General features: G+C 43.9%; 1 protein-coding gene across 1 annotated transcript in view; it reads right to left on the bottom strand.

Annotated features, from left to right (window-relative positions):
- Positions 1-8,966, bottom strand: part of CNTN3 (contactin 3) — a 99,695-nt gene extending 90,729 nt beyond the window's left edge. Inside the window, exon 1 of the mRNA XM_071756330.1 lies at positions 8,879-8,966. The gene's annotated coding sequence lies outside the window, so the exon portion shown is untranslated. The remainder of the gene's footprint in view (positions 1-8,878) is intronic.
- Between the last annotated feature and the right edge of the window lie 5,098 nt (positions 8,967-14,064).

Here is a 14,064-nt window from a genome sequence, read left to right on the forward strand (position 1 = left end):
GAACCTTAATTTAGTGCAGCTCAATGCCAGAGACATTATTAGTGTTTAATAATTTCACACATTTTTCAAGACCATCTATTTATAATAGTGTGCCCTTTAAATTGAAAAAGGAAACAGTGGACTCCTGGTTACTCGGGCATACAGTCCATTGTTTAAAAAAAAAAATAATTAAAAAACCCAATAAAATGCCACAGGATCCCAGCCTGAACTCAGCACTGCTCCTTCCCTCCAGTCACAACCTTATGCAAGCAGAGTTGGGTTGGAAACAGGGAATTCCAGCACCATGCTGGATGGGCAAAAGGTCCCCCCTGCACCATTCTGGATGTTGAGGACAGGCAGAAGGCTGCAGGGGAGATAAATCTCCAGTGAACATCCTCCTTTTTGGGACCATGCCTTTGATTCACCCTCCTCCTCAGACATGGTGGGGAGAAGAGAAGAAATGAAGTTCCTCCTCCCAGTATATTTCTGGTTTTCCTGCAAATATCATCCCTGAGTATTCAAAGGGACCAAGTTTCAGAGGAGATGGGATGGAGGAGAGTGAATGGAGAGACTTCAAAGCCAAAGCAAATCCTCACAGTTCACAAGGTACTGAACCTCTTGAATGAAGCTGCTTTAAGCCCTATTTTCTCCTAGGTAAGCACCAACAAAACTACAAAGCAATTTAATAGCTTTCTAGCAAGAGAGAAATGCTCCCATCACAGCCCAGAGATCCTGCCCCACCTGCAGAAGGGGGATTTTCCTCCCTGGCATCACTGCTGAGCATCTACTCCAGGGTATGGACTACATCAAGAGTCCAGAGAAATCCTCCTCATCAGCCAACTATAACCTTCCAAAGAGAAACATATGGTCCAGGAGACAAATCACTGCCAGCAGGAATTAGGGAAGATCCTGAATTCATGCAGCTCTCTCCCATCACAGTGGAATTGCCAGAAAATTCCACCTTCAAAGCTCCAGCATTTCAATAATATGCAATAATTATCTATATAAGCACTACCCTACACTACTCATATCATTACATTTATAAATCCTGATGCAGTGAAACTCTGTATTGATTGCAGCAATTCCAGTCTATCTTCTTACAATGAACACTGTAATTCCCTGCAACAAAATATTTAACTGCAGACAGAAGACTCAAGAGAATAACCTGAAAGATAAATATATTTTCCCTTAATATTTTTGAAAGACTGAGTCAAGGTTCCCTGCTATTTCCCACAGCATATGGATACGATTTGAAATACTAAAAGCAAGGACATAAAGGGGATTCTACTGATATTGAAAAGGGAAGGGAAAGACTCAAAGTGTGTGCATATATGTGATAGCACAGGTGACAATATCTTGAGCACTGAGCTAGGTTTCTTTAGAGCCTTTAAGTGCAACATTTTAATGTTCTTATTTAATTGTCCAGCAGCACAACACACCTCAGTGGGATGGAAGGTACCTGTGACCAAGCAGAGCTCTTATCAACCTATGTTCTGCTTTCTAAATTACCCTCCTAAAATATACATGCATTAGAGCCTCATTTTTATTGTCATTTACAGCCTACATCAACATGCTTGGCTGAGATCTTAAATAACCCAGGACACTGAAGAGAGTTTTCCTCCCCCTCCTAACCTCAGCTTTGCATGCACAACAACCTGCTCTACACTTGGACCAAAAAAGTTTCCATTTAAATAAAGAAAAAAAAAGTCAGCACAGTAAACACTGGCTTTTCATTCATGAGCTTTTGATGTAAAAACTGTACATTTATGTTCTACCAACACAAAGCCCCATCAGCCCTGGACTAACAGAACTGGGACCTACCTGCTCCAGCATCTAATAAGCATCAAGCTCACCATGATGCTTTTTGCCCCCTTCAGGAAGGGGCTGGGTAGGAGCAAAAAAAGACCCTGTTTTCATTATTTCAGAAATTAACTTCTCAACCATCAGGACAGACAGATAGGCAGGACAGGCACACACCCAGGTGACTGCAAAAAGCTTAAAGAAGTCAGGATGAGACAGAAATAGTTATACACAGGAAGAATAATTTATGCTTCCTGCATCAACCATTTGAAACCAAGTTCCCAGTTTCTCTATGCTAAATATCTCCCCAATAATAGGCCATTAAAACAGTATTTCCATTTTGCCCATTTTCCTGGGAATGGTGAGAGACACTGACATCAACAAATGGAGCATCTTCAAACACAGAGCTGCACGAGCCTCCTGTAAATGAACTGTGAAAATCAGTATGCTTGCAAGCTAAACAAAATTTATCATTTACTGACCTGCTTTGGATTGGATTAGACAGGATTGCTCCTTATGCAGTCAAGTAGTGCAATATGCTGAAAATGATTGTCCTGACCTCAGTACAAGCAAGAGGGACACTGGCTGAGCTTTACATTAAGTCAAATTGTGGAAAAGTAGTTGATTTTCCCCCCCAATTTACTCCCAAGATTGGTTTACAGCGACAAACATCTGATATGCATTATATTTTAAATTTCATAAAAGACCCAAATATGTTGAGCAATAATACTCTTCAGAATTGTTGAGGCCTACTGAACTGAAACACACTGCCCAAATTGGGAACACAGCACTGGGAGTTCTGCTGAGGTGGAAAAATAATCTTTATTTTTTAAAAAGAAAGAGCCAGTACACAAAAAATTGCAGTAACAAAAAGAGCATTTTTAAAAACAATTAATGCAGGGTGCCCCAGAACTGTTTGGGCTCGTATGTAGATGGTAAAATATTCTGTATTTAACCAGATATTTTTAATGAAGCTCAAACTATTGTTTTAGAAGCCCAGTCAAGCTCAAGATTGCTCACATCTCCATGATAACTGAGCATCCAAGTGTGTCCTTCCTCAACTATCCATCTCAAACCACAAAAAAACAGCATAAAGGAAAATACCTACAGTACTAGTACAAAGTCTGACCTTACCCAGTGCCTCCAGTGCTTCTTGTGCTCTGTCCCCCAGTCCCTGCTGGGGCAGAAGAGGTCTTGACCCCCCAGTTTCCTTGGCACTATGCTACACCCCAGACTCACTAAGGTGAAAAAAAAAGGCTTCATTTAGTTTTCTCCACTTAAAGGCAGCATGGACAAACTAATTTGTAACAGCTGGACCCGTTTAATCATTCATTTAATCATCCTTTGCTGCAAATCAGCTGCAATCAGGAAAGCAGAGAGACATCTGCCACCAGCAGACACACACCTGGGAACAGAGCTGCAGCCCAGGAGTCTTGCTCCATCCTTAGCTCCTGAAATTCCAACCTCCTGGACAGCACACGAGGCCCTGGGATGGCAGTGAAGTTGGTGGCACTGCCCTGGAGCCACTTTCACAAAGATTTTTTATAAAAATCTTACACTTTTATAAAAAGCTTACACTTAGCTCCTTGCCACAATCTGTTTTCCCCCCTCCAACTGCAGCTGAGAAATTTAAACACCAAGCACATACTGGAGAGACTGGGCTGCCCTCTGCCCATCCCAGCAGCACAGCAAAGGAATCAACCTTTCAAATAAAACAATTTCCACTGGATTTTTTTGCACTGTGGCCACCTGCATGTGAACACATCAGAAGTCACAGGAGCATTGCACAGGAAGTGAGCTGATGTTGAGGATGGGTTTTGTTGGTTTTGGGTTTGTTTTTTTTTTTTTAGCTGCAGGTTGGTGTTTTGTTTGTTTGTTTGTTTTGCAGCTACGGGATTTCCAGACATGAGAGATAAAGCAGATAAAAGCTCAGGGTAAAAAAAAAAAAAAAAAGAATGACAATTCAGCCCACTGCTAAATTTCAAAAGCCTGCTCTTCATAACCATAAATGTCAGCCTGTCTGGAATTAGTCTCTCTGACAACAACCTGCTTATTTCCAATATTTAAAGAAAAAAAAACCAACAAACAAACAAAACCAAGGCTGCCTTATTGCTCAGATCATAGTATCTCAGAGCAAATCAGTTAGAAGAAACACCTGCCTGACTTTGGGGCATTGGGTGTGATTTAGCAGAATCTCTCATGGAAAAAACCTGAGGTTCATTCTTCTCTTTTTCAGCACCCAGTAACTGATCAATAAGAACCTCCCAGACAAGCCTGGTAATCTCTGGTTTTCTTGTCTTTTCCTGATCTGAAGTATTTGCTCAAAACTCTCTTGCAGCCCACGTTGGGGTGTCTCATTTTCTGGGGTATCACTGGCAGCTCTGGAGAATGTATATTAAATTCTTCACAATCCACAAACAGTGCAAACACAAAGTTTCTCCTGTGTGCAATTGGGACTGAGAGAATACTAAAATACCTGTTTCAAATACTCATTTCAAATACTCCATTCTCAACTTGGAAAGTTTCTCCAGGAGAGCTCAAGAAGGCTGCAGACAGGATTGCTCAGGGCTGAGCAGCTGGTTTGCTCAGCTGGAAATGCAGCAATTTTGCCACTTAATTATTCCTTCATCGATCAACAGATATATTATTCAAGAGAAAAATACTTAAGAGTTATAGTTGGGAGAGAAACCTGACATGAGCAGTTCAAAATGAAAGTATCATGGCTTTTAAGCAGTAATATTATACTTTATTGCATTTAAAAACAAAAGAGTATAAAACTCCTCTTTCAAATAATACTGATGCTTTATACATTGAGATATATTTTAATTTATCTTTTCTCAGCTCAAATAGCAACATGCATATTTTAGCTAGAAACAAACAAAAAAACCAAAAAAACCCCAACTACCTACACTATTTCACCACCTTCTCTATTCATTCTACCAAGTAAAAGACTGAGAATCCATAAGATTTTTCTGAACCCCTGCCACTCTATTCTGTACTACCTCCTCTCTTCTTTGTATTAAGGCAGGACTGAAACAAGTAACAACCCAGGTATAGTACATTTATGTTATAGTACATTTATGTTATAGTACATTTATGTTTACTGCAGTTGAAGCCTTTTCTTTTCCCCCCCTTTCCTATCTGTTAACCCAACAGTAGCCTCCTGGATACACTTTGCCTTGAAAGCCCCTCAAATTTGCTCTGGTTTTCATTTGTCTTAATGGAAAATGGAACAATGTTGCCTTTTGGAGTTTTCAGTTTCTGCAAACATGCAGCTTTTCCCCAGTTTTTCCCTATGCTTTAGCCCAATACACGGCACCACTGATGATTCTTTAGTTTCTTCCTCTACTGCACTCTCCTACCCAGCATGCTATAAAATATGGATATTCAAATTTACAATGAGAATTCAGGGCTATGACTCCAAACAGGTTCACTAAATTAAAGGTTCAGGTGTTAGTATAAGAGAAGCTTGCAACTCTGTCATTTTTAATACTTATTAATTGTTTTTAACAGGAAAAAACCAGACTGATCTTTCCCTGGCTTGGCCAAAAGAGGTTCCCTCTGAAGGAAACAAGCTGTAGAGCTGCAAAACAAAACAGAACCAAAGCCCAAACCAACAAGAGATGGGAAAGGACGTAGTGTCACTGCAGATCTGATTTTTAAGGATTACAGCAACAGAGCAACCATTCCAGAGATGAGCACCAAAGGATGCCTCCTCCTCCTCCATTTCCAGAAACAGCTTCTGGGGCACGCTCGGTTTTCAAGACCCAAGTCAGTAAGTTTCTAAACCTTTTTAAAACAGAAGTTGATTTAAAAGTATTTTGCCATTTAATCCACCTTGGCATCACCTACATACAAGAGCTTAAGCGATGCATTAATTCCAGAAGTCCCTTGAATAAGTCATTTGCCATCACTTGTAATTTTAGTAGTGTTCAGTTAAATGCATTCATGCATACACGTGCACCTCAGGTCACTATATTCTAGTGCTCACTACTTCCCAAATATGAACTAGAAGGCTACATATTTGCCATCAGAACAAGACAGACCAAGCTACTAAAGTCAGCACCAAGAGGAACAAAACCTAAAATACACAGAAAGTAACTTTGCAGAGGAACAGACTTCCCCATTGTCCTGGCATTTTCTAGTAAATCAAGCCTCAGCTCATAATTATTTCTCGTGTTATCCAAAGGGATGATTCATCACCAGCCACAGTCATCCCTCATCACTAATAACTTCTTCCCTCTCTCTTGCTGGCTCCTCAGCCAGCAGCAACACAACACAGGGCCTTTCATTGTTTCAAATGAAGGAAAAATTTTTTCACAGATTGCAGTTAATTTGTGTCTTCTACTACCAAAGTAAACCCTGACAATCACATTCATAAAAACCCCTTGGCTTATGTGCCTTGTAAGACTCATTCTCTCCCAGGAAGAAAAGTCAAAAGATTGAGCCCACTTGCAGAAATTTCTTATTACAATGCCACAAGAACATAAATAAAGACATGGCACAAAATGAAAGGCAGAGTCTTGCTTAAAAAAAAACAAACAAAATCCAAGCAAACCCAAACCCGACACCACTGAACAAGTGGTTGGGAATGTTTATTTGAATACAAACATTAAAGAAAAACAACATCACTGGTAGCAACACTGACTTGCCCTTTTGTAATTTAAAAAGTTGTTTGGTAGGTCTCTAAGTCTCTCATCCCTAAGTCCCCAAGTTCAGGGCTTTGCAAAGCGTGCAGCCAACTGGATACAGGCATGGATTTCTGCACCAGACCTTAACTAAGGTCACTGTCATGGGATCTGAGTGACTGCCAGAGCCACAGGAGTCATGTGCAGGGCCAGAGATTGCCACTGCTCTGCAGCAGCCCGCGGGGTTCAGTGTGTTCTCAAAAAAAATCTATTATTCCTACCCTTAACGTAAAAGGTACCGTGTTGGAGATGAATTTTGCAACCCCTACCTGACAGCAAACATCAGCAAAACCAACTTGGGAAAAATCCTGTAGCAAATGCCACTGCCAACCTGCAGATCCTCTGCTCTGACAATGCAGACCCGAGCAGCTCTTCCTGCTTTACACCCCCAGAAAACGCCAACGCCTTCAGCTCAAAGCCTGGAGATCATTCCCAGGGAAAGAGAAGGCTGAGAGAAGTAGCAATATGCTATAGAGAAGTAAAAATGTCATAAAGCAAAGCCTGGAAGAGCCCTGAGGAGCATGGCAAATGTCTGCTGGGTAGTGGGATAGAGTTTAGAGCACAGGGAAGAATCACAGGGCATAAACCTGACTTCAAATTGCAGCCCTGACACCAAGTCAGAAGTTCTTTTAGCAGAAATCAAACACCTTCACTACACCCCCCTCCTCAAATGCTTTCAGAAATTCATTTGCCAGATAATTATGGAAAGTCTCTTGCATAATAATTAACTCTCTGGAAAAATTCCACGTGAAGTAGCAATACACTTTCAGTGCTTGAAAGTTATCTCCGCATTTCCATTATTCATTTCAAGATTTTTTTCAGAACTTCCCAGATTTAAAAAAATTGTCTCGCTGCACAAACTTGGCACATGCAGCTTAAGCTACAGTTCAAGTTTCTCTTGCAAAATCCAGCAGTCAATAGTTTGCATGTTCTTCACAAGGTCCTGATTATTATTTTTGTATTTTTGCACTCAGAATAAAACACTGGCACTGTTTCCCTGGTCTAAAACACGCACTTTGAGGCCAACTAAAATCAGAATGCTAATGATTTTGTGTGTGTACCTGTGTCATCAGGAAGGTAATCAAGTCTGACCAGTTAGTACCCAAGGCTATTCCTGGATCATTTCACACCAGAAAACGCACTGATCTCTCTCAGAAACCTGCAACAAAATGCTGCTTGGATTTCTGGACTTTTCACTTAATTGGCAGCAAGGTCACACAGGGAAACACCCGCAGCTCATACCCCGCAAGCTACGAATCATGAAATCAAAAAGTTCCGAACGAGAAAGCAAATCGCTGAAGACTGAAGAGCAGAGCTGCCAAAACCTGCAGCAAGGGAGAGCAGAGTCACGGTACCACCGGGAACACCGAGGAGACCCGGCTGGGACCTGGATTCAGCTCCATCCCACCCCCTCCGTCTGACGGGAAAAGTTCGGCTTTTGTCAGAATTCCGCGGAAACTCCGCGGTCCCGAATGACGCGCGGAACCGGCAGCCAAGAGGGAAAAGAGAAAGCTTTTTATCAGTAAGAGGGAACTGGAAAAGTGCGGGGTTTGTTTGGGTTTTTTTTAACCCAACACACGTCCCCGCCGACACCGGAGCGAGGAGGAAAAGATCATTCACTCAGTCTGCAACCTCAGGCTATTATTAGCGCTCAATTAAAAGCAAAGCCCGAGAAGGAAGGCGTTAGAACTTTAGGAACTGCAGAGTCGCTTAACACAATTTTCGTGTTAAAAAAAAAAAAAAAGAAAAAAAAAAAAGAAAAAAACCCAAAACGTGGAAACACTCATATTTTCGGTCGTTTTTTCGCCTCGGCGCCAGGCCGAGCAGGCATCCCGCAGCCTTCGGGAGCTTTCCCACCCCTCGGGCAGTGCCCGGGGCCGTTTCGCGGAGCCGCCGCGGAGGCGATGCCCGAGGGGAGGAAAAGCCGCGCAGGCAGGCGGGAGCGGAGCCTGACCGAGGCAATGAGCAGAAATCCATCACGCGAAGCGCAGCGGTGTGTGCGCACCGGCGCTGCAGAAGCACGTACCGAGTGACCGGACCGCACCTTACCTGCAAGAACCTGATTTTCCGCACCGGGCTGCGGAGCGAGGCAGCACCCCGACCCTCGCCCTTCTTCCTCCCCGCAGAACCAAGCAGGGACCCCGCTCCGCGGCGTTCGCACCCGCCGGCTGCGTTCGCCCCGATGACGGCGGAGCCGCTTCCCCCGGTAATGCCCGGCTCCGCTTCACCCCCTCCGGATACCCGGGGCTGCCAGCAGACGGCAGTGGCCGCGGTCTTCCCCTTCCACCCCAAGCATCGGGGCAGAGCTGAGGGGAGCGGCGCGGCGGGGACCGGAGGGTTCCTATTGCCCTCAGCTCCTCCCTTAGCACCGCCGGGCACACAGCCCAACTTTGTTATCCGAAGTTACCTACCTCAAGCTTCCCCTCGCCGGAGCCTTTCCTTCCCTCGTAGCCACCCGCCGTAATCCCGCAGCTCCGGCGGCTGCCGGCGCCTCTTCTGGAGCAGCCAGAGCCGCGCTTCAGGCGGCGGAGCGGGGCGGAGCGGAGCGGACCCGGCCTCCCGCCCACCCCCTCCCTCACCGCCCAGGGACCGCGCTGAGCCCCGCCTGGCCGTGCCGGGCCCTCGGTACCGGCGGAGAGGGGAGGGAAGGAGGAGGCAGCGGTTTCCCTGAGGGCTCCGCTAGAATGTCCCCCGTGAGGGTGAAAAGCACTGAAACTGTGGGAGGGGGCTGCAGCCCCCCGAGCTTGGTGGTGAGGAGAAAGTTGGCACGGAAATGGAAACTCCGAGTGATGGCGGGGCTGGGAGCTGAAGGAAAACTCGGGGTGAGGGAGGTCTCCGGGCAGGAGCCGGGGGGAAGCTCCAGGCTCCAGGCAGTGGCCGCGTTATGGCTGCGAGACGGTGGTTAAGGCTGAGAGAACCTCGGCAGGTTGTGTAGCCGAGAGTCGTGAGGTTCCCGAAGCCTCCGTTACCGTTCGGGATCCCAAAACACAGCCAGGAATCCATTTAGAATAAAGTGCACGCCCGGCTGCTCTGCTGCCCCCGTTTCATGAGGGAGGGTTTGGCTGTGAGGCCCAGGGATGGTGGGGATGGAGAGGGGAGGGAAGGGAAGGACTTGGGGAGCATCCTGGGGCAGGGGTGGGGATGCTTTGCTCTCCAGGCATCGGGAGGAAGGATGAGGAGAAAACTGCTTCTTCAGCGAGTAAGATTTAAGTTGCTGCCACCTCTGTTTCCCTTTCTGTCTGGTTTTTTTTCATGGAATTGGGGTGTCTCCAGTAGGAACTCAACAGAGCATCTCTTGAGCCAGACCTGAGGAGACCATCCTGAGTTTTCTGTGTATGTGTGAGGCTTTAATTAAGGAATGTCCAGCACTGCAATACAGTCACTTCTGTAATGAGGTGTGACACTGGTCTGAGGAAGGGATGTCAAAAAATAAATTATCTCGGAAAAACAAAATAATTTTTAATTGGCAAAGTGCAATCACGTAGGACTCATGGAGATGATAGAATAATTGTGATTTAATGAGCTGAGCACTGCTACTCACCCTAATAGGGTTCTGCTCACATTTTGCAGGGAGCAGGAGCTTGTACTCAACCTGTAGCTGTAGCTCAGCTGATTTGGTGCAGTATGGAAACCCCAGCACTTCTCAAAACCACCACTTTTATCTTTTGCCTCCAAGGTAATATTAACTTTTTGTTATTGTTACACAAAGTCTTGCGATAGGACTTAGAGTCAAGCCTTAGTTTTGCAGCAAACCCTAATTCAGGGAGGAGCAGGGGGGCTTTGGACACCTCTGCAGGGCATTGAGTGTGCACAGACCCAGGAGCAAAGCCCAAAATGCAGACTTGGCTGCCTCCAAGGTCTGCTGCTGATGTATTCACTACACCCGATCCACTTGGGCTTATGAGAGCTGACAGGGTCACAGACCTATGGCACACTTCTCTGCTTGGAAATATTAGTTTTAGCAGTGCAAGAGAAGGATACCCTGTGTTTTTATGCTTGACCGACCACAGGAGCTGTTAAAATTTTGCAAATGCATTTTGCCTTCCCTGATGTCCTTGGTCACTTCCAGCCCAGCCCCACCTTTTGACTACTTCTGGCCAAACTCATACATTTTTTTCAGTTGAAGTTAAGGCAGGGACTTCAAATTCCTGTCGTGGGTATCAAGTTACACCATGTAAAAGCTGCAGGCTTTTTTAAAGTTTGTCAGACAGGCACTTTATGAGATTGTGAGGTCAAAAAGATGACTGTAATCTTTGAGATGACAAGTAAAAAGGGACAAAAGCACTCTTTCCTTCACTTATTTTGTAACAACCCAAGCTGGTAGGGATAGTGGTTTTTTAAGTGCTTTTATTGTATTCATTTCAGAAAACACATCAAACCTGCAGTATCACCATATGCTTTCTGAAAATAATCAATTTGTAGATGGTGAACTCTCAGAGGCTGGATGGAATGTTTTCACACAGTACCTGACACCCTGATGTCCTTCTGCCACCTGGGTCTTCTGGATTTCCTGTAATACACATGTTCAGTATTAGCAACTTAATTGCAAGTCTCACACTGCCTCCAGCTTAATGATTTTTTTCATTTCCATTTGTCATTCAGACATGACTGTAGACATGTCTCAGAAATCACATGAGACCAGGGGTGCTTCTACTCTAGCTTTTGCTCCTTAATGCTTTCTAAGGATTAAAGTGGAAAAAAAAAACCAAAAAACCCACCTCACTTGAATTTATGAGCGTGGGTGTAAGCAGGTAAATGAATATGATGGTTAAGCTTCTTAATTGATAAATAATTTGGTGGAGAAATCCAGTTTAGCTCTGTCCATCCTGATGCCAGCTGGTGTAGACCTAAACTCTAAAGTGAGTGCTTGCTCCCATTAATTACACCCCCTTATTTCTCTCTGTCAGCTGCCATTTCTGCTACATCTATTTCCAAGGAATATTTCTCTTGTTTTGCTCAGGTTTTTCTCCCAGGAAGTGCCTTTATGTCTGGTTTGTGCACTGCTGCTGTCCACTGCCTGCTTTGACAAACTTGGATTTTCCAATTTTAGATGGGAATTTAGCCCCCAGTAGCAAGTAAACTCATATCCACCATTCCTTCCTCCATGGAATCAATTATGGCTTGTCTCCTAGGGCTTTAACTTTCAAAGAATTCCTCTTACCACTGCCAGAAAGACCAACTAACTCACCTCAAGCTTAAATTGACCTCTGGGATATTGTCAAAATGGGATATGGTCAATGGGACTTGATGGACTATTAGTCTGGTCTTAACACTGACCATCACACCTATCAGTTTCTTTGGATGTAGATAAATCAATTATTTTCATCAGACACAGCCACTAGGAAGCAGAATATTAAAAACAAACAGTAAGAAATTTAGTTTTCTGTCTTCCTGTGTTTAAGGGCTACAGCAGCCCACATTTTCCAGTCACACTTTCAGGCATAATAAGGATTAAAATATGTGGACAAAATAAGTGATACTGTGGATTGAGTTAAATGAGTAGAAAATCTGCTTTTTTTTTTTTTCCAGTAATACATATGAGACTCTTACTTAAACAGAAGTGTTTAATGTAAATTTAATCCATCTAATTTTGAAGAAGTGCTTCTCTCCTTAAGTCAACATAGATCTCAGCTTATCTGAGGCCTTGATCTGCAGGCACAGTTAACAGATTATTCATGTCTTTCAAGACCAAGGTCAACAGTAACACCTAGATGGTATTTTGGGTCTCACAAGGTAGTGTGCCAGTTCTTCAGAGCATGGGGAGTGTCCCTGTTGTGGCAGTGTCAGGGGACAAGCTGTCCCCTGTGCCCAGGCATCTCACATCCCTGATGTTGCCAGCACTGACACCAGTACCAGACATGCTCCTCATGCCATCTGTGTTTTGTCACCATTTGGTATAATCCTGCTCCCTGTGGGCCTGGGAGGCAGTGTGTTAAAAAGGATGGTGTTTTCAGAAGCATCCAGCTAGGTGGTTGTCCAATTTCACTGAGGTCAATGGTAACACTTCTTTAGGCATCAACTGCAATTGATTAAATCCCCAGCATCTTAAAATTTCCATTTCATTGTCTCCATGAGCTCCTGCTCCTGCTAATAAATGGAAAGTGTAACTGGTGTCTGGAGCAGCAGGAGGGAAGGACCAGGAGGGGGAGGCTAATGAGAGGCCCTGTCTATATTAAGGAAATTAATTATGTGACTGGATTAAGCTGCAGCACTGAAAACCTCACTTTGCCCTGACACAGACTCCGTGCATTAAAGGTTTGCTGGTGTAATAACCACAGTGGTGAGGTTATATGGATGCAAATTTCCTTAATGCAGGACCTAGATCAGACCACAGTGACTTATAGGAAACTGCAAAAGTGAGTTATGGGCAAGAGTGCTGGAGAGCATGAGACAGAAAAAAAATGATAATAGGAAGGTTAAGTGCCCACTGAATGCAAACTGATATACAGGATCTTGAAATCACAGAGAGAGAAAATTAAAGTGGTGAAGTGATTTCACTTGTAGGTAGAGAGAGGCATAAAAGCAATCTGTGAACTATGGGAGGGAGAGCATGATATTTTCAGATCTACAGCCTTTTGCCTATTAGAAATGAGGGGGTGATTGAAGGCTAATTCCAAGAAGCAGGCAATTTTAGGTTTGTTTTTATTTGGGGTTTTTGTTTGGCTGTGCATTCGTGTGTCATTGAAATCTATGTGTATTATTAGATACTCATTTTAATAACATCACAGTAATCTGAACATCTGCAGCTACTAGGCATTAAAATATGATTACTTCCCTATATATCAAGTAATTTTTGCAGTGCTTCTGCCTGATTTTGTCATGTCTATTAAAAGGCAATGGATTGGTTCTTATCATTACCTAGTGACTGGCAACCTTGGGCTGAAGTGTTAAGCAGAAACAAGCCTGGTGCCTGGAGGCCTGGCTAGCAATTCAGAGGAAGGCAAACACACCTTCTGTCTGTCCTGAAAGCTCAGTGACAGGCTGTGTAACTTTCCTAATCAAATAGAATTAAAGAGAAAATTACATTCCCACCACCCCTGCCATCCCTTGTTCAAACAAAGTGCCTGATCTACTGTTACACAGCTTCCTAAACATAGGACATTTTCCAAATTAAAGGGTTTTATTGTACCACGGGCTAAGTTGAGTTTATTAGAGAAATCAGGTATTTCATTTAGAGTACAGAGTCATGAGAGCTCTCAGAGGCTGAGGGATAACACCTCTCCTGGCCTCAGGCTGCATCCAAAGCATGGTTTCCAAACCCAAAGTTTGCTTTCAAGGGCTAGCAGACAGGAACCAAAGTGTAGGCAGATGCTGTAAGTAAAGATGCAGTTATTACATTTTTTAGCAGCAAAAAAATACTCCTTAAAAGCCCTCTGAAATGTGAGCACTGTCACTGCAAGACTAGGGGGGGAGAGGAGGAGCAGCAAGCTCCTGCCCTTCTTCTTGCCACTGATTTTTCATTCTACTCAAAAGATTGTACAAGAATCCATATTTTCAAACTATTGTTTTGATGGTACAATATTAATTTTCCAGATACACTGCTGAATTTTAGTCATCTCCAAAGTTCTAGCTGGGTAATTAATGGCACTCGTGACAC

This window comes from Heliangelus exortis, chromosome 12 (assembly GCF_036169615.1).
Source record: "Heliangelus exortis chromosome 12, bHelExo1.hap1, whole genome shotgun sequence".
Classification (NCBI taxonomy): Eukaryota; Metazoa; Chordata; class Aves; order Apodiformes; family Trochilidae; genus Heliangelus; species Heliangelus exortis.